Source organism: Juglans regia, chromosome 10 (genome assembly GCF_001411555.2).
Source record: "Juglans regia cultivar Chandler chromosome 10, Walnut 2.0, whole genome shotgun sequence".
Taxonomy (NCBI): domain Eukaryota; kingdom Viridiplantae; phylum Streptophyta; class Magnoliopsida; order Fagales; family Juglandaceae; genus Juglans; species Juglans regia.
Window position 1 is genome coordinate 13696555 of NC_049910.1, and position 20315 is coordinate 13716869.

Genomic DNA, 20315 nt, shown 5'->3' on the forward strand with positions numbered 1-20315 from the left:
TACCCACTGCATGCATTATCTAGTGTTGCAATTCCACTTGAACCCCATTCTTATCAGCAGGCTGCTCTCTTACCTGAATGGTGTGCCGCAATGAAGGAAGAATATGATGCTCTCATGGCCAACAATACTTGGACATTCTGTCCTAGGCCCAAAAATCATAAGGTAGTTGGCAATAAGTGGGTCTATAAGACCAAACAGACCCCCACAGGTGAGGTTGAGCGCCTTAAGGCTCGGTTAGTTGCGTTGGGATATCATCAGAAGGAAGGGGTTGACTTCATAGAAAATTTTAGCCCAGTGATCAAATCTACTACTATTCGCGTGATTTTCTCCCTTCTGTAGAGTTTGACTGGTACATTACACAACTAGATGTGTCTAATGCCTTTCTTCATGTCATTCTTGAGGAGGATGTGTTCATGGAACAACCTAAGGGACTTATTGACTCTAACTTTCCGGACTACGTGTGCAAGCTCAATAAATCACTCTATGGCCTAAAACAGGCACCTCGAGCATGGTTCATGCGATTGTCTAATGCTCTGCTTGAGTTTGGCTTTGTGTCATCTCCCGTACACACTTCATTGTTTGTCTATCATGATGGAAACTCCATTTTTTTTCTTATATATGTAGATGATATTCTTGTATCAGGCATAGACTCCTCATTGATTCACTCACTTATTATCAAGCTACAAGCATATTTCAAGATGAAAAACCTGGGTCCTATTGGCTACTTTCTTGGCATTCATGCTACACGAGACACTACTGGACTCCATCTTCAACAATCCAAGTATGTCTCAAATCTGCTTTCTCGCACCAAGATGGCAGGTGCCAAACCTGTTTTGTCTTCTTGCACCATGGGCCAGAAGCTCTCTTCACATGTTGGTGAACCACTTACTTCATCTCAAATCACAGAGTATCGACAGATAGTAGGGGCCCTTTAGTATTGCCCATTGACCAGGCCAGACATTGCATTTTCTATTAATCAACTTTGCCAACACATGCACAATCCGAACTCTTCTCATTGGACTGTAGCGAAACGAGTACTCAGATATTTAAAGGGCACCATTGACATTGGCTTATGGTACACTAAAGGTGACTATCATCTCCAAGCATTCTTTGACATGGACTAGGCTGGCAATCCTGATGACCGCCGCTCCATTACAGGCTGCGCTATCTTCCTTGGTTTATCCCTCATTTCTTGGTTTGCTAATAAGCAATCAATGGTTGCCAGGTCTAGTACAGAAGTTGAGTATAGGGCATTGGCTATGGTTATAGTTGAAGTTTATTGGGTCCGCATGTTACTCAAGAATCTGCACATTACCATCCCCACTACCCCTACTATTTGGCGTGATAACAGTGGCGCCATTGCACTTGCTTCCAACCCTGTCTTCCATAATCGAACGAAACACATCGAAGTTGACTTTCGCTTCATCTGTGAGAAAATCGCAAACAAAGACATCTCTCTCCAGTTTCTTGGCTCATTTGATCAGCAGGCTGACGTCTTCACTAAAGGTTTTAGTTCTGCACGCTTCTAAATGCTGCGATCCAAGCTAACGGTGACAAATCTCCCCATTAGCTTGCTGGGGGATGATAGTCAAATAAGCCAAGATACAAACTTCTTCAAAGATCACTCGCTGCAAGTCCAGGATTTATCTCATACACCAGCAGCAACCCAAATTTTATCTAATATAACAACCCCATCTTCTATCCCTCCTGATATATAGGAACCATAACAGTTTAGATAAAATCTCTATTGTACATATCCACTTGTAATTCTAACTTATCTCATTCAATGTAAAACTATATAAATAGAACAATGCACACGACTGAAATTTTTTAAGTTAGCCTATTCATTCAAATATTTTCAAGCGCAACACCAGTGCACGTAACGCGATGGGCAGCATAGCACCACTCGTTAAGTGTCAAACCTTAATGACACATCAACAATGCACCTAGGTGGTGCTCGTTGTGCCACCTAGATAACGTGGCATAGGTGCGAGCGTGGCACTTTTAGTGTTCAACAACCTCACCACAAGCAACACTGTGGTGCCATGGTTGCATCGCCTCAGGTGTGATGGTCTGTGCTACTTCAAGCAGAAGAAAAAATACCTTGGGCCTAATTGAGGCGCTCCCAGTACCCTAGGTCTTAGTGCACTGGGGTGAACCTAGTCCATCCATGTGAAGCTGTTGTCTTGTGTGGCTCAACATCGATGTGCACAACCACCTCTCGGGCATCCATGGTCTAGAGAGAGAAACATTTCCACATCACATGGGAAATATTTGGGTAAGAAAAATCACAACATTCCTACAAGTAGAATTTATAACGCTTATGGGAAATTTGGGAGCTGCAATATTAACAATTGGTTCTTACAATGCACATGTTTACCTGGGTTCAAGCCTGCTAACCTCGAGAATTCAGGTTCTAGACATTTTTCTAGTGGGTGCACCGTGCACCAAAAATTCAACATCATGTAATTGCAATACGTTCTTGAGCTTGAATGCTGAAAATGAGCAACCCGGACTTAGATTTCAGGGTAAAAAATGAAACAAAATGTGAAAGTTGTTAAGGCAATAACAACAATCCTCCTCCTCTACTTGTAACAACACTACAGCAAACAATAACTTTAAAGATGCAAATCCTCCTCCAGTGTCAGTTGCAAAAGATAAAGATAAAGAGGAATAAAGATAAAATGATAAGGATAGAGGCCTGTTGTTAAGATAACTGCTTATCTTATATTAGGATCAATCTAAAACTTGTATCTATAGACATAAGGTTTATATAACCACTGTAACGATCCAATACTTGTGTACTTCTATTTGTATCATTCAAATATACACAAAGCATTAGGTTGCTACATTCCTCTTCAGCATTATTTTATTAAATCTTTCATGGTACTAGAGCTCTCCTTGGGTTAACACCTCTTTCAATCCAACCATGTCTTCCTCAGATGCAATCTCTATCACCACTCCATTCACTGCACAAAAGTTAACCCCACTCATCTCAATACAACTTGACCAAACCACTTTGGGTATCGCAGCTCACACCCATACTTCGCAACCTTGATTTTTTCAGCATTGTTGATGGATCTAAATCTTGTCCTCCCAAGTTTGTATTTGATTTCGAGGGCAAGTAGACCACAACCATCAATCCAGGCTTTGCCTTTTGGCAAGGGAAGGACCGGTACCTTCTCAGCTGGTTAAATGCCACTTTGTCTAAGACTATTTTATCCTCAATCTATGGCCATACCACTTTCGTTGCCTCAAACAAGTTTGGATGCTCCTTGCCTCAAGTTTTGCCTCTCAATCTAAGTCTAGAGTGGCTCATCTCAAGCAGAAACTACAATATATATGGTAAGGAGCCAAAACTTGCACGAAATTGCTGCACACTGCTAAGTCATTGGCTGATCAATTGGCTATTATTGGAAAGCCAGTTGTTGAAGATGACTTGATATCCTATTTGATCAATGGTTTAAATCCCTCTTTTTATGCATTTGTTACTTCTTATTCTTTTGCAACTCATCAAACTTCACTCTCTTTTGATGAATTTCATACAGAGTTGCTCAACTATGTGATGATGATCAATAGCCAGAACTCTGCCCAAGACTCAGGTGGCTTTGCTTTATATTCTCAACAGAAGAAATAAAACTCCAACTTCGCTAGGAGAAATTTATCTGGTGGTTCATTCAAGCAAAGTCAGCACCCTTAATCGACTTAAAAGAAAATTGACACACAATGAGTATCTCAAACAAAGTCTTCCTCCTCCATTCAAAATAGGCTCCAATGTCATATATGTGGCAAGCTGGGCCACCAAGCTCTTGACTACTATCACATGATGGATTTTGCATACAAGGAATGCCATCCTCAAGCTCAATTTGCTGCCATGGTTGCTACCAGTCAAGATGTTGTCCTTAATAATCAAACTTGGCTAGCTGATAATGGTGCCAATAATCATATTACTGTTGACTTAAGTAATCTTCAAATCAGTGAACCTTACCAAGGTGAAAATGAAGTAGGAGTAGGTAGTGGCTTAGGTTTACACATCTCACACACTAGTTCCACTCATATTAAGTCACATTATTTACCCTTGCACTTGAACAATATCTTACACTGTCCCATTATTGTAGCCAACCTTCTTTCGATTCAAAGATTTTGTAGAGGCAATAGGTGTTGGTTTGAATTTACTGTTGATTACTTTGTTGTGAAGGATAACCTCACCGGGCAGATTCTTTTACAATGGCCAAGTAAAGATGGACTTTACCCTATTCATCTTCACACATATCTCAATAAAGTAGCAAACAATAAAGCTCATGCCTTTACTTCCCAACTTGGTGTTGCAGTAAACCGCTCCACTTGGCATCTTCGTTTGGGTCATCCAATATCTCAAGTAGTCAATTTCTTAAAGTCTAAGAGTCAAATTCATGTAAAACATCATTCACTGAGTGGCTCCATTTGTGAACCCTATCAAATGGCCAAAAGTAAAAAGTTGTTTTTTCCTATTTCTAATCGAATGTCTCATTATCATCTTTAAATAATACACAGTGATGGGTGGTGTTCTCCTATTCCTTCTATTAGTGGTTATCATTACTATATCATATTTATTGATGTTTACTATAGGTTTTCATGGCTCTATCCATTACATGCTAAGTCAAAAGCATTTTCTTGCTTTCTTAAATTCAAATGCTATGCTGAGAACCTACTCATTAAGAAAATCAAATGTCTTCAATTTTATGGAAGCAGTGAATTTACCTTTCATCAGTGGTATAATCCACCACATGTCATTGCCATATACTCCTCAGCAAAATGGTGTTGCTGAGAGGAAACACAGACATGTGACTAAAACTGGTTTAGCAATGTTGGCCCATTCTCATCTTCCTCAAACCTATTGGCTTGAAGCTTTCAATATTGTAGTTTTTCTCATTAAAAGGCTTCCTACAAAAGTACTCAACAACATGACTCCATTCCAACTCTTGCCTAATAAACCTCCTGGCTACTCCTTTATCAAAGTTTTTGAATGTGCATGCTACCCCCAACTCAGACCTTACAACCATCATAAACTCCTTTATCAATCCAAGAAGTGCATATTTATTGGATACAGTTCCACCCATAATGGCTATCGATGTCTTAATCCTACCACAAGTCGAGTTTATCTGATTCAACATGTCATCTTTGATGAGACTCAGTTTCCAGCCAACTCCATAGTCCCATCTTTTTCTTAGCGCAATGAGAAGAATATTTTCTTGGTGCAGGGAACTTCCTCACCGACATCATCAGTAGTGGTCCAGGTACCTCCTCTCTCCCCACATACTTTATCTTCATTACCCTCTGATGAACTTTCCCAACCATGAAAACTACCATTCCCATTTCCTCCACTAGTTCCAGTGATGACATACCTGAGAATCCACCCCCATTGGCAACTAATTCACTAGAACCCACCCACTCTCCTACAGTTGATTCACCAAACACCCGCCCATGCTCACACATTCTAAAAGAGGCACCTCTTAGCCCAAGGCCTTCCCTGACTTCCACCTTTACTATTCCACCAAATACTCTCTTTGTGCACTCACCTCACTTGTCATACCTACTACACCTTCTACCTTTCACCAAGCTATGAAGGCTCCTACGTGGTGTGGTGCCATGAAGGAAGAATTTCAGATACTGCAAGCCAATGGTACATGGTCACTATGTCCAAGGCCAAGCACCCACAATGTGATTCGAAATAAGTCTGAATATAAGGTCAAGCAAAGGGCAGATGGGTCAGTTGAAAGACTTTAGGCCCGACTTGTTGCCAAGGGCTTTAAAAAATTAGATGGGTTGGACTATTCCGAGAACTTTAGCCCAATCATCAAACCTTCCACCATCATAATTATATTGGCATTTGTTGTTAACTACAACTAGCACCTCAGGCAGTTAGATGTATCTAATGTCTTCTTACTTGGGACTCTGGAGGAGGAAGTGTTTATGAAATAGCCACCTAGTTTCATTGATGTATCATTTCCCAATTGTGTGTAAATTACATGAGTCTATTTTAGGCCTAAAACAGGCACCTAGAGCCTGGTTTCATCGCCTATCTCAGACGCTACTTCAACTTGGTTTCTGTGAATCCCACGCAGACTACTATTTGTTCACTTACCACAAACTTGGAGTGCATATATTTATTCTTGTTTATGTGGATGACTTAATTGTGATAGGCACACACTTATCTCTGATTATGAATCTCATTTCTTACTTAAAGGAAGATTTTTCTATGAAAGATTTGGGACCATTCTATTACTTCCTAGGCATTCAAGTCACTAGGGACCAATCCGGTCTTTATTTATCACAATCCAAGTATATTTTAGATGTACTACACAAGGCCAAGATGACTGGTGTTAAACCCTACTCTACTCCTTTAGCCATAGACACCAAGCTTTCCCAAACCACAGGCGATCCCCTACAAGATGTCACCACCTACAAACAAGTTGTGGATGCTCTTCAATATTGCACACTCACACGTCCTAAGCATTTGTGGTTAATCAACTTTGTCAATTCATGCCTGCACCTACCTCTCTTCACTGGTTCACAGCAAAGTGTGTGTTGCGCTATTTAAATGACACTCATCATCACAACCTCCACTTTCCAAAAGGATCCTTACAATTGCATACCTTCAGTGACTCTAATTGGGCAAGTGATATGATCGACCATCGCTTTACAACGGGTTATGCAATGTTTCTTGGTCCCTGCCTAGTGTCATGGAGTGCCAAAAAGCAGCTTGTAGTCTCTCAATCTAGCATAGAATCAAAATACCGAGCCATGGCCTTTGAAACTGCAAAACTCTCTATTGGATTCTCATGCTTCTCGCTAGTCTCCAAGTTCCACACACCTCTCCTACTATTCTTTGGTGTGACAACTTTGGAGCCTTCTGTCTTGTAGGAAATCTAGTTTTCCAAGCAAGAACAAAGCACATTGAAGTGGATTACTACTTCATTCGCGAGAAGGTTGCTAAAAAAGACATCATTCTTAGATATCTTTCCACTTATGTTCAATTGGCCGATATCTTCACCAAATGACTTACTTCCTCACGCTTCCTCCATCTTCGAGATAAGCTTTCATTCCGTGAACTCCCTATCAGCTTGAAGCGGATGTTAAGGCAGTAACAACAATCCTAACATACCACGTTGCAGCAAACAATAAGTTTAAAGATGCAAATACTGCTCGAGTGTCAATTACAAAAGATAAAGATAAAGATGACCGAATATCGGATGATAAGGATAGAGGCCAGTTGTTATAAAGATAACTCCTTATCTTATATTAAGATCAATCTAAAACTTGTATTTGTAGAGATAAGGTTTATGTAATCAATATAACAATTCAATACTTGTGTCATTCTATTTATATCAAACAAATGTACAAAAAGTAATAAGCTATTGTATTTCTCTTCAGCATTATTTTATTAAATCTTTCATTGTTAAGGCAATAACGACAATCCCAATAGATCACACTACAACAAACAATAAGTCTAAAGATGCAGATTCTACTCTAGTGTCAGTTACAAAATATAAAGATAAAGATGACTAAAGATCAGATGATAAGGATACAAATCAGTTGTTATAGAGATAACTCGTTATCTTATATTAGGATCAGTCTAAAACTTGTATATGTACTTATTAGGTTTATGTAGCCACTATAACAATCTAATACTCATGTACTTTTATTTATATCAATCAAATAAGCACAAAGTTGTAAGCTGTTGCATTCCTCTTCAATATTATTTTATTCAATCTTTTATAGTACCAGAGTTCAGGTTTGCCAACAGTCTCGACCCAATAGTCCTGGAAATTTTGAAACATTTTGTTTACATAATCTTCCTTTACAACCTTTGAGATGTTTTTAACCACATATTAATCAGTTAACTAGCTAGAAGTTTCAAGAGAGATTATTTAATAGTTAAAATAAATATGGAAGATTCTTGCATATGGGAGGCAGCAGATTTATCTAGCAAGATGATTGATGAGACATTTCTAGAGAGATAGAGAGAGTATGTGAAGAATTTATTTTCTTTTGTGAAGAGTTTATTAGTTATTCACATGCTATTTTTTGTTCACTTATTAATAGTAATACAATTATATAACAAAAATCTAACAACTTTTATATTATTAGATACTTTTTCAAGTTTATTCTTGATCTATAAATTTCTCTTAAAGTTTAGAAAAATATGAGTAAGTCAATAACAATTGTATTACTTATGCTGACGTCACCCCCAACCCCCAGGCGCGACACCAAATCTTAGTTCCACCCCTGGTTTGCCATCATTTGTTTGGGGTTAAAATGGTGCAGCATTGGCCTATTCCTTTTCTATTTCTTGCATTGGTCAGGATTCGGGGGACTGGTCTTAGCCAAAAGAAACGATTGGCTTGTGTTAGTTTAAGCTAGTGGAGGTGATTGGATTTGGGTGCAAAAATGTCCCCAACAAATGGTCTTTTTTTTTTACCCTCTTATAAACTATAATGCATTTACACAAAGTGATTGGAGTGATTATCAAGATAAAGTCCATACGGGCTAGCTGATTGTGGCCTAAAATTTCTTAAGTCCATTCCTAGGATTGTTTGGATTTAATTAAATATATACTTTTGTATAGACCTGTGAAATCCTTGTAGACATACAAAAAATATAATGGTCTAGTACTGCATTAATCCTGTTGGAAATATTTTGAAACTCAATATTGATGGAATTAATTCTGTAGGTAACCCGGGCACTAGTGGAGATAGGCCTATGATTGATTATACACACAAATTTGTTCTAGACCTTCTGATATATATTGTCTCACATTCAATACCCTTTTTGGGTTGCATTTCTTTTCTCCACATGGTAAAGTAAACCACAATTACAGGCTCATCGCTTGTGCTATTATTGGGGCAAAATGATATCATTGGGCCTTCTGATTGTTTAACATTCCGTAATAGCAGTATATATTTTGTATATTAGCCAGTCTTTGCGTATATCAATAGCTGATGGTGATGGTTATTAGGATTTTTGAGTATCTTTACAATCCTACAATCAATAGTAACCCTCCACATGTGGAACATATTCCTCCCCCCTCCAATATTCCAAGTAGAGTTGTGGGCGCTTGATTCAAGTCCAATGTGTGAAAATAAAAAAGAATGGAATGTTCCATCAGTTTACTGCTCTCTCTTTGTTTTCTCATTCATACAGGTGATGTAGGTGAAGAAATGTATTATGTTGTCAGTCAGTTTTGGTAAACTACAATGTATAGCCATGAAATGAGATTTAATTTACTGCATTGTGCATGAAACAAGAAGATAAACAAGAGGATCTTTGTTCCTATTACATTCAATGACTAGCTAGATAGAAGCCAGAATGGATCTTTTTTAGAAACCATCTGGATTACTCAAATTAACTCAAACAATTAACGTGATAGCTAAATTTGAATGCTACAAACATCCCCATGTAACACTTATTGGTATTCTTGTCAGTTTTTCTACCATGTGATGCAGATGTTTTATTATATATATGAGTTATTTTTTATCTTCTCAAATTATCACTCATTTTGTAATAAGGCTGGCCATATATCATGTTAAATAACTGCATGTAAGGCCAAGTACTCTTTGATATATACGATCATAACTTTGTACCACTTTTCATTTGGTTGTGAAGCACTTATACTCCATGCTGAAAAAATGCATGTCTAATATATCAAACCTTTTCTGCAGAAGACATGGGTGTAGATCGAAATTTGGCAAAGACATGAGTTGATTTCTTAATCTCCTTTCTGAGTTTATGATGTATCTCGTGTTTATGCATTGCATTGGAACATCATTTTATCAACATCACAAAGGGAGGGCAGCTAGCAGCCCTTAAGGATGCTTAAGCCTAGCAATGACAAAGCCTGGATTTGCTTTGGGGATTTTAATGAAATACTGCATCAACATGAGAAAAAATGGAGCAGCTCAAAGACCTTATAGCCAAATGGAAAAATTTAGGGAGGCAGTGGATTCTTGTGGCTTGAGTGATCTTGGTTATGAAGGAACAAAGTTTACTTGGAACAATGGAAAAGAGGGCCTTCAGTTTACAAAAGAAAGATTGGATAGAGCTTTTGGAAATCTAGCTTGGACCTCACTGTTTACTGAATGCAGTGTCACTAACCTAGCAGCACATAATTCTGACCATTGTCCCCATTTACTAGATATGAGGAATGGAAGGGAGAGAAGATGGAGTGAAGAAAGGTATAGATCAAAAGTGTTCAGATATGAGGCTAGTTGGGACCTGAGGGAGGAATGTAGTGAAATTGTTCGAACTAGCTAGAATCAAACACAAAGTTGGCATGACTCTCTATTGAGGGGAGTCCATAACAGATTAGTGAGATGTAAGGACCCTTTGATCCAATGGAGCAAAACCTTTCTAGGAAAGCACAAGCAAGAAATTCAAAAGAAGCTGAAACAGCTCTCAGAGTTACAAAATACCAATGATGGTTTCCACACAGTGGCTATGAAAAAGCTACAAAAGGAAGTTGATGCTCTTATGGAGGAGGGAAATGTGAGATGGAAGTGAAGGGCTCAAAGATGGAGATAGAAACACCAAGTTTTTTCATAGAAGTGCAAACCTGAGAATAAGAGTAAATGAAGTCAAGCAAGTGGTGAGGAGGGATGGAGGTTTGGCTACCTGCTTGGAGGAAATTTTTGACACCTTTTGTTTACAATTTCAGGAACTTTTTTCCTCCTTTAATCATGATAACATAGATGTGTGTTTGTCCCATGTGGATAGGAGGGTGAATGAGCATATGAATAGGATGCTGGCAAGGGAGTATATAGCAGAGGAAGTAAAATCAGCTTTGTTCCAGATGAACCCCTTGGGCTCTCTAGGTCCCGATGGCTTCTCAGCTATATTTTACCAAACACACTAGGATATAGTGGGAGGGGAAGTGACTCGAGCAGCTCTTGAAGTTCTTAATGCAGCAAGCGACATATCCACTGTAAATAACACTTTTTTTTTTTTTTTTTAAAGAGCCGGTAGCCATATGGTAGTGGCCCCGTCCTAAGTTTATTAATAAGCCCTCACTTATGGTGGAGGAATACCGTGGTTACAAGCCAAGTATGAGGGAGTTTACAGATAAGAGAAAAACAAAAACCTCCCAAATACAAACCAACCTAAGAACCAAAACAGCAAAAAAATCAAACAAATTTTAAACAAGCCTATAAAAATAAAACACGAAAATAAAACTAACAGGCCTATATCAAAACAATAAAACATCTAAACAAGCCTAGCAAAAAAATAAATAAATAAATAAACAGAAACAACAAAACAAACTTGGAACTCAGACTAACGACGAAAGTACGGAATGCCTAAAAAATCCAGCCGCACAATAACTTTTAAATACCTGGGAAAATCTTGGTTGCCGTTATACGTGACATTCAAACCCATTTCGCTTTCTCTAGCAAGAAAGTCCGCTACACTGTTACCTTCCCGCAATTGATGAACCACAACAAAATTAAGCCCCTCAAGTTCCTTGCGCAAAACCTCCCAAAAATCCCAAAGATACCACACAGAGCATTTACCCTTACAAAACCAATCAACAACAATTTGTGAATCACTTTCAATAATCACATTAACCATATGGAGCCGTTTGCACAATCTAATACCATCCAGAATTGCTTTCATTTCATCGCCATTATTCGTTCCCACCTCATAATGGGCAGAAAAAGCCCCTTTTACCAGACCATTCCAATCTCTAATAATGCCGCCCCCTCCCGAATTACCAGGATTACCTCTACAACTCCCGTCGCAATTAAGCTTCACCCAACCCGAAGGAGGCCTGGACCATTTAACAATTTTACTAGGTCTCACAGAAATGCGAGGCCTCTCTAAATTAAAATCTTCCAAAATCTTCAAGTCGTGCATAGATAAATGACTAACAGAATTAATATTATTCGCCAAAGATTTAATCCACACCCGAACACTTCTCCAAACAATCACAGCCGAATCATACTTTCTATCCATTCTAGCCTTACATCGTCTCTTTCAAAGGCACCATTGATGATACAAGGAATTAAACCAACAAGAGTACCTTTAAAAGAGGATTTTTTTGCATAAGAAAACCAGCCAGCTACTCTATTTTTTCACAGAAGACTGCGTCTACAAGGGATACCCAAAACAGTACTGGCATACAACCAGACCTCAAAAGCCACAGCCCCCATAGAAAAAATATGGTCAATATCTTCCATACACCTCCTATCACAACAGTCACACGCAGAGGCAAGAGACACACCTTTACTTTGAACCCGAACGTCCACAGGCAGACAATCCAACCAAATTTTTCACAAACATATAGAAATTCGTTTAGGAAGAAGCTTGTGCCAAAACCAATCATGCCAAGGTAATTCCTGACCTCTCTTTCTCACCACCTCCCAAGCTGTACGAGTAGAAAACCTGCCATCAGTAGAAGGCTTCCACACAAACAAGTCCGGACCATGAGTAACATTAATAGGCATCTGAATAATTTCCTCAACAACCTCCTCACTGACCAGCTCCCTAAGTAAGTCCTCATCCCAAAAATTATTGGACCAACAATCTTGAAGACGCAGCCTGTTATTAGTAATCTCTTCCACCCGTATGGAAAGGGGACCTGATGCCAACCATCTATCAAACCAAAAAGAAACATTACCTCCGTGCACAAGGACATTCACGTTGTCCATAACTTCCAGAAGCATCTTTACAATCGATCTCCAGAATCTAGAATCAGTTGGCTTCACCTTGTAAGTAGAAAAATGGCTATGACGAATATATTTGGCACGAAAAAAATCAGACCAAAGATTGTTAAAAGACAAAATACGGAAAGCAAACTTCATATGAAGAGATTTTTGAACCTCTTTAAGATCTTTCACGCCCAAACCACCTTCTCTAGTAGGCAAACAAATATTCCTCCACGACCTCCAATGATATTTCCTTTTACCATCATTCTCTCCCCAAAAACAATTTGCTAACAAAGCTTGAATATGAGACAAAGATATGGAAGGCACACACATAACAGATAATAAGTGGATAGGCATACTATTTAAAACATGCTTAATTAAAATCAATCTCCTTCCCGGCGATAACAATTTAAACTTCCAACCGGCAACTTTTTTCCTGATTTTATCAATTAACAGCTCAAAAACCTGGGTTGTCAATCTACCAGAAACCAACGGCACACCCAAATAAATAGTAGGAAACTTACCTTCCTTAAAGCCCGTAAGACTCAACAAGCTCCTCTTACGTAAATTTGAAATAGGCTTAAAAAGAAAAAGAGCAGATTTATCCCTATTGATTTTTTGACCGGACCACCTCTCATAAGTATCAAGAGTATGCAGCAAATTTTTAATAGACCTCTTACCCCCATTAGTAAAAATAAGGATATCATCAGCATAAAGTAAATGAGAAACCAAAGGAGCACCAATAGGGTGGTTAAATTTGCCAATCCGACCATCCTGAAAATTACTCCTGAGCAACCGAGACAATATTACTCCACTGTAAATAACACTTACATAGTGCTGATCCCAAAGTAAAAAAGCCTCATTTAGTTATTGAGTTTCGACCTATATCCTTATGTAATGTTATATAAGGTGATCTCTAAAGTCCTAGCAAATAGACTCAAGCTCATTTTGCCTTAACTTATTTCTCCTACCCAAAGTGCCTTATGCCTAGGAGATTAATCCTTGATAATGTGATAGTGGCTTTTGAGGCAATGCACTCAATGAATACAAAGATAAAGGGGTAGCAGGGATATATGTCCTTGAAGTTGGGCATGAGCAAGACCTATGATAGAGTTAAATGGATTTTCTTGAGAGAGGCAATGAAGAAGATGGGGTTCAATTCAAAATGGATTTCATTGGTGATGGGGTGCATCTCAAGAGTGTCGTACTCCATTCTAATTAATGGTTCACCAGAGCCATGGTTCCACCCAACAACGGGGTCTAAGGCAGGGGGATCCCTTATCCCCTTACTTGTTCATCCTTGTCTCTAAAGTGTTGAGCAACCTCTTAAATCAAGTTGCAGTTTCACAGCAAATTCATGGAATCCATTTTGGTAGAAGAAGCTTAAGTATAAACCACTTGTTTTTTGCAAATGATAGTCTACACTTTTGTCGAGCAAATGAAGTGGAATGGGCCAAGATAATTGAATTACTTGATTTCTATGAAAGGGCCTCCGGTTAGAAACTTAACAAGAACATGACATCAATATTTTTCAGTGCTAATACTTAACAACAAACAAGAGATCTTATTGTACCATCTAGTTTCCATAGCTAAAAACCCCAATTTCACCAAAACATAAACTATTTTGTACCATCTAGTTTCTAACTTTTTAAAATCATGCAAAACTATTTTCTAAAAATATATACATGCTGCATATACTTTACCACTGCCCAAGATTTCACCAAAAACTTCACCCAAATATCAAAATTTCACACAAACATCAAAATTGTTTCATTGTGACCTTTGCATTTTCAAACCAAACTTTCACCAGTCCATACTCCATGAAAAATTACCCAACTTACACCAACGTAAACTAGACTAAAACAGGAATAATATGTGAAGATGGTGTAATAGAAATTGATTACACAAGGGCTAGAAATTCAAGGAAAAGACTTCCCAAAATCTGCCTCAAGAGCTCTCTCGGTTTCTCTCTAAACAAATGATGGAAAAAAAATACAAACTATGAAGGAAATGCATGCGACACAGGATATATATATATATATATATAGATATATAAATATAGACACACACACACACATGGGTTGGCTGAATGACCCTTGGATGGAAGGTTGATAGCCAAGAGGTGGAGAAAAGTGGGGTGCACTGCTGTTGTTCCCTGTTGCCAACACTGCCTGAGTGGATGGGCTAGAGTTTGGGTAGCCTTTTTTATTCCCATCAACCGACTCTTGGAGGCTAGCACTTCAGTGGATGTCAATGATAGGCTTGGCCTTGGGAGGGGAAAGAAATTTTCTCAATAAGCCTTGGCTTGTGGTGGTTTTCAGTGGGCCAAAAATGGGCCAAATCGAGCTTCAATTTTGGGTATGGATAGGGTTTCATTTAGGGTTTTAGTTGGATCAAGTCCCAAATCAAAATTTTCTTGGCCCAATGCAATTACCAAGTTATAAAAGAGTGGTTAAGGGTGTAAGAGTGTATAATTGAGTGATTAATTGAACAAGCCCTCCCTAGAGATGGAATTAACAATTTATAAAAAAAATGGAATTTTTTTTTCATAACTTCAAAACTCAAAATAAGATGTTTGTAAATGCTTTCTTTCTCAAATACATAGTCCAAACAGTTTTAGAAAACCAACCAAAAACTAAAACCTCGTTAACAATACCCAACCCAAAGTCACTAAGCATCTGTCTCTCCTTCCTAAGTAGTGTCTTGATCTGCAGCTCCATCTTCAGTCACTAAGCATCTTCGTTGTTGGCCATTACTTAATTTTATACATAAAACCTTCATTTCCTTTTTCCATTCATAACATTTTCATTAGTCCAATGCAATATGCATTTTCTTTCGTAAAGAATGCATTTCATTCTATAACCTTATAAATACCAATTTTTAAGAAAGCATGTACATGTTAAATTTCATGATCCCAATCTTGAATGTGAATGCTTTACATGATACTCAAACACACATTTATAATTAATAGGATGTTTAACATTGGATACCGAGAAGGCTTATACATTTACTCTTACATTACAAAGACGCATTTGGAGAAAGAGAGAACATTTAGTAGAAGGAAATATTGTGTCAGAAGCATGGTCATAGCTACTTACCTCCAATTTCAACCTTTGTTTCTTCTTGCACTTCAATAAATCCTATTCAATGAATTGGAATGAACATATCAATACCCATTTCATATTAAGCTTTCCTAACTATACTCTTAGCTAGTTCTTTACTTTAATTCCAAGAAGAAAGTAAAGCATTTTTCTTAACTTCCTCTCGATCTTCACTTAGACAAAATCAACTACAAGTCAAAACCTCTATCCTTTCAACTTCCTTCCATATCAAACAAGCTCAACAAGAAATCAAGTCAATCCAACTTCATTCCCTCCTTCTCATCTTCCATTTCTCTAAGGAATAACAATTTCATGTAATCCTTCCATACTTCACACTAAGTCAAGCCATTTAAACTCCTAATTTCAAGCATTCTAAATAAATTCATAAACATGTTTAATAACATGCTTACTGTCCAATAAGGGCTATTGAGTTTTCTACATGAAAGATAGGTGAGAATCATGGATTAAGAATGTATAGATGATAATAATTTGCTTGGTATTAAATGGAACAAGGAAGTATAAAAATATGAAAATTTCACCAAAATGGATATTTGACAGCTTTTGGTAGCCTTGTTAGAACCAATAAGTGTGAAGAACTAAGGCTTACTTTTTGGCTAGTTTTGCCCCTTTTTTATCAGTAGTTTATTACTAAAATAAGTAAGTTCAGTTAAGTGAAAGATCAAATGAAAAATAGATATGTACATGGACTGGTTTGAACTAAAACATAATGCATAGCAGAAAATTTCTATACTAACTTGTACAGCCAACAAATTGGTTCTATTCTTGCTTTAAAACTCCCTTCATTTAACCATATTCCCAACTGCATAAACAAAGGATACTAGTATAAACATAGTATAAAACAAAAAGATAGTTCTTGATAAACCAGAAAATTCTAGCATAAAACTTTAGTTTGAATGAAATCTTTGGTTGTTTACATAGGTTATTAACTAAGGTTAAAAATACATAGTAGTCTATACTTTTTTAACACATAAAAATGGACGCTTAAACATAGTTATAAAGTTATTCAAATAGAGGAAGAAGTAGAGTTCAAACTATAGCAGAAGTTTTTGTAGAAATTGTATAACTTGGAACAAAATAGGGCAGAAAATAATCTCACCCCTTCAACTTGGAACAAATTACTATGCTTGTTGCTACCTTTCCTCCACTCTTTTATACACCTAACTAAACAAGTACTAGAAGCAATATGTGAGAAAATTCAAAGCTAGAAGTTACTAAACAAATTCGGACAATAACAAGATTTTCAAAAGTAAACTTGTGTTGTTGTCGTTTTGTGCCAAGTATAGACCTAACAAACAAAGGATTTGGAACTAGATGTTTACCTGACTTAGTCTTCTTCCCAAGGGTGTAAACTGGAGCATCAAAGCAAAAAGATAGAGGTGTGAGCTAAAAGAAATGGAGGGAAGAGGTTCTTGGCTGGAACTCGCAAAAATTTCAGATAATAAAACTCTTTTTTTTCTTTTGAAAGTAACTATAATTTCATTCATTATCAAAGTTTATCTATACAAGCTAAATCATGTATAACTTTGCTATACACTTCCTTTGGACCTTCCTCCATCCAGACTTGTTCTTCCTCACTAGGAAAACCTAGTTTTGCCAAACAATGAGCTGCCTTGTTCCCCTTTCTCTTTGTAAACTGAATCGACCAGCCTTGTCTACCCTGCAAAGCTTGCTTCACATCCTCAACCAATTGCTCATACCAGCTTCGGCAGTCTTCCTCCTTATCAACAACCTTAATAACTTGTAAAGCATCTCCTTCAAACACAACCGATGGAACATTCAATTCAACACAAAGTTGCATAGCTCTCCAAAGAGCCGAGACTTATGCTATCACAGGGTGGACAACACCCTCCCTGCTCATGCACAAAGATACCAGGACTTGTCCTTGAGTATCCCTCATTATAATCCCAACTCCCATTCTCTTAGTTTTTGAGTTGAAAGCCGCATCCCAATTTACCTTATCTTCACTATCCATTGGTGGCTGCCACCTTACCACCCTAATTGTTGTGCCTCCCTCAATTTTTCCCCCATTGAACTGCTTTGAGCCAGTTGAAAATCCTCAAGACAGTCCCTTGCTTGCTTCACCACCACTTTAGGACTAGAGAAAAATCTTTCAAAAATAAACTTGGTCCTCCTATGCCAAATCCCTCTCATAATTGATGACACCACTTCCAACCCCTCCTACTGTAAACTCAGAGACATCATCTCCCACACCTTCACAAAATCTCTCTCTGAGCTAGGCCATTTACGAACAGGACTTGTGAACTCAATCCACACATCTATAGTAGGAGAGCAACTCCATTGGGTGTGGCATATAGTTTCCTCTTCCCTTTCACATATAGGGCACAAAGGGTTCTCAATGACTCTTTTCTTTGTCAAGTTCAATCTCGTGGGTAGACAATCATTTAAAGCCTTCCACATGAAAGACTTTACCACAACTGGTGAATTTAGATTACACACTGCTTTCCAGTAATAATCCTTCACTAAGGCAACTGATGATGATTCTCCCAACCCCTCCCTCCTTCTCATTCCCATCTCCAAATGATAAGCAATTTTCACATTAAAAAGAACAGTTTTTGTGTGCCCCCAAATCAACTTGTCCCTTTGACCAGACAAACTAATTGGAATGTTGCACAATATCTCAGCTTCCTCTTCCCCCAAGGTCTCTTTGATCACCTCAACCTTCCAACAACCCCTTTCAGCATCTATGAGCTCTTCCACTTTGGAACTTCTCTCCAAGTTCTTTGCTGGAGATTGTATACAGAAAGTAAATGGCTTTGGGATCCACCTATCACCCCATATTTTGATGTCTCTGCCATTGCCTACCCTCCACATAAGCCCATGTTTGAGTAAGTCAATAGCTCCCCATAAGCTCTTCCAAATTAAAGAAGGCCCTGAGCCCAACTTAGCCTACAACAGATCACCATTCCTAAAGTACTTCTCCTTTAAGACCCTTACTGCCAAAGAAGAAGGATTAATCAAGAGTCTCCAAAACTCCTTGGCAAGTAAGGCTTTGTTAAAACTTTCCAGACTTCTGAACCCAAGCCCTCCATCAGCCTTAGACTTCCCCGTTTTACCCTAGCTACACCATTGAATCCTCCTATCATTTTGCTTGAAACCCTTCCAAAATCTCACCATCATTCTAGAAATTTCTCTACACAACTTCTTAGGAAATTTAAATACACTCATGTGGTAGTTTGGTTTGGCTTGAATCATTACTTTAAGAAGGATTTCCTTACCCAAGAGGGAGAGAAATTGATTCTTCCAATTGTTGATCCGTTGATCCGTTGCCACACTTTGTCCTTAATACCTCAATAGGTATTGTATTTTGATTTACCAATCATAACTGGGCATCCAAGATACTTCTCAGAGCAGCCACTGACGCTTGCTCCTAGCTCCTTTTGAATCAATCTCCTGTCCTGTGCCTTAGTATTCAGGTTAAAAAAAAACAACAATTTTCTGCTTGTTTAGACACTGGCCCGAGGCTTGTTCATACAAATCAAGTAAGGCCTTGATTTTCTCCCATTCCTCCATATTAGCCCTACTAAAAATGACACAATCATCAACAAATAAAAGGTGTGTAAGTCTAGTTCCTGCCTTACTACAGGCACCCCCCTTATAGCTCCCTTTTGCTCATAAGAGTTGAATAAGTTGGTCAGACCTTCAGCACACAGCAAAAAAAGATAAGGGGACAAGGGGTCACCCTGTCTTAGCCCTCTAGATGGACAAAATTAGCTTATGTATACACCAATCATGACAGAAAATACTTTCTCTTATATAGAATTTATGCATATGCAGAATAAACATCTGAGGTCGTTTTCATATTTCTTTTCAAAAACAAACATGCTTATATTCAAAGCCAACCTCATTTCATTTGTTTTATGCAAAACTAGTATATGAACCCCGCTTACTTAAACTTCTTAGCTTTCCAAAAGTTTTCCTCAATAATGTCGAACAAATATTACTTGTCACCTATAAAAAAAAATAGTCATGTAACCTCTATAAATTTTCAATGGAACACGTATTTCGATTTGTAAACCTGAGATGTTTGAAATAACCTAGTTTAATTCCTCAAAACCTAAACTTCTTCAACTAAAACATTAAAATCTAACTTATTTATTAATGAGGTCCAACTATATAGTATAAAATTGGATAACATAATTATATCAAAATCTATTAGAGTAGATAAAGCAAAATATCATTTAATTAAAAATAGACTTAATTAGTTTTAAAGTATTTAAATAAAATTAAAATCTTATTATTAATTCACTATTGAAAATAGTTATAATCATTATGACTATATAACTAAAATTTTAGATCTTTAAATACTATCTACATAAAATTATAATTTCAAGCTAAACATGACTTACAAGAAACATCTTAAATAAATCAAAACGCAATATCAAAACAAACATCAACCGGCAACAAAGCATACTGACTTATAAACAAGATGCAGTAATATAAATATACTTAAAATAATTTCTCTATAAATATCATGAAATCATCTAAATGAGAAGGG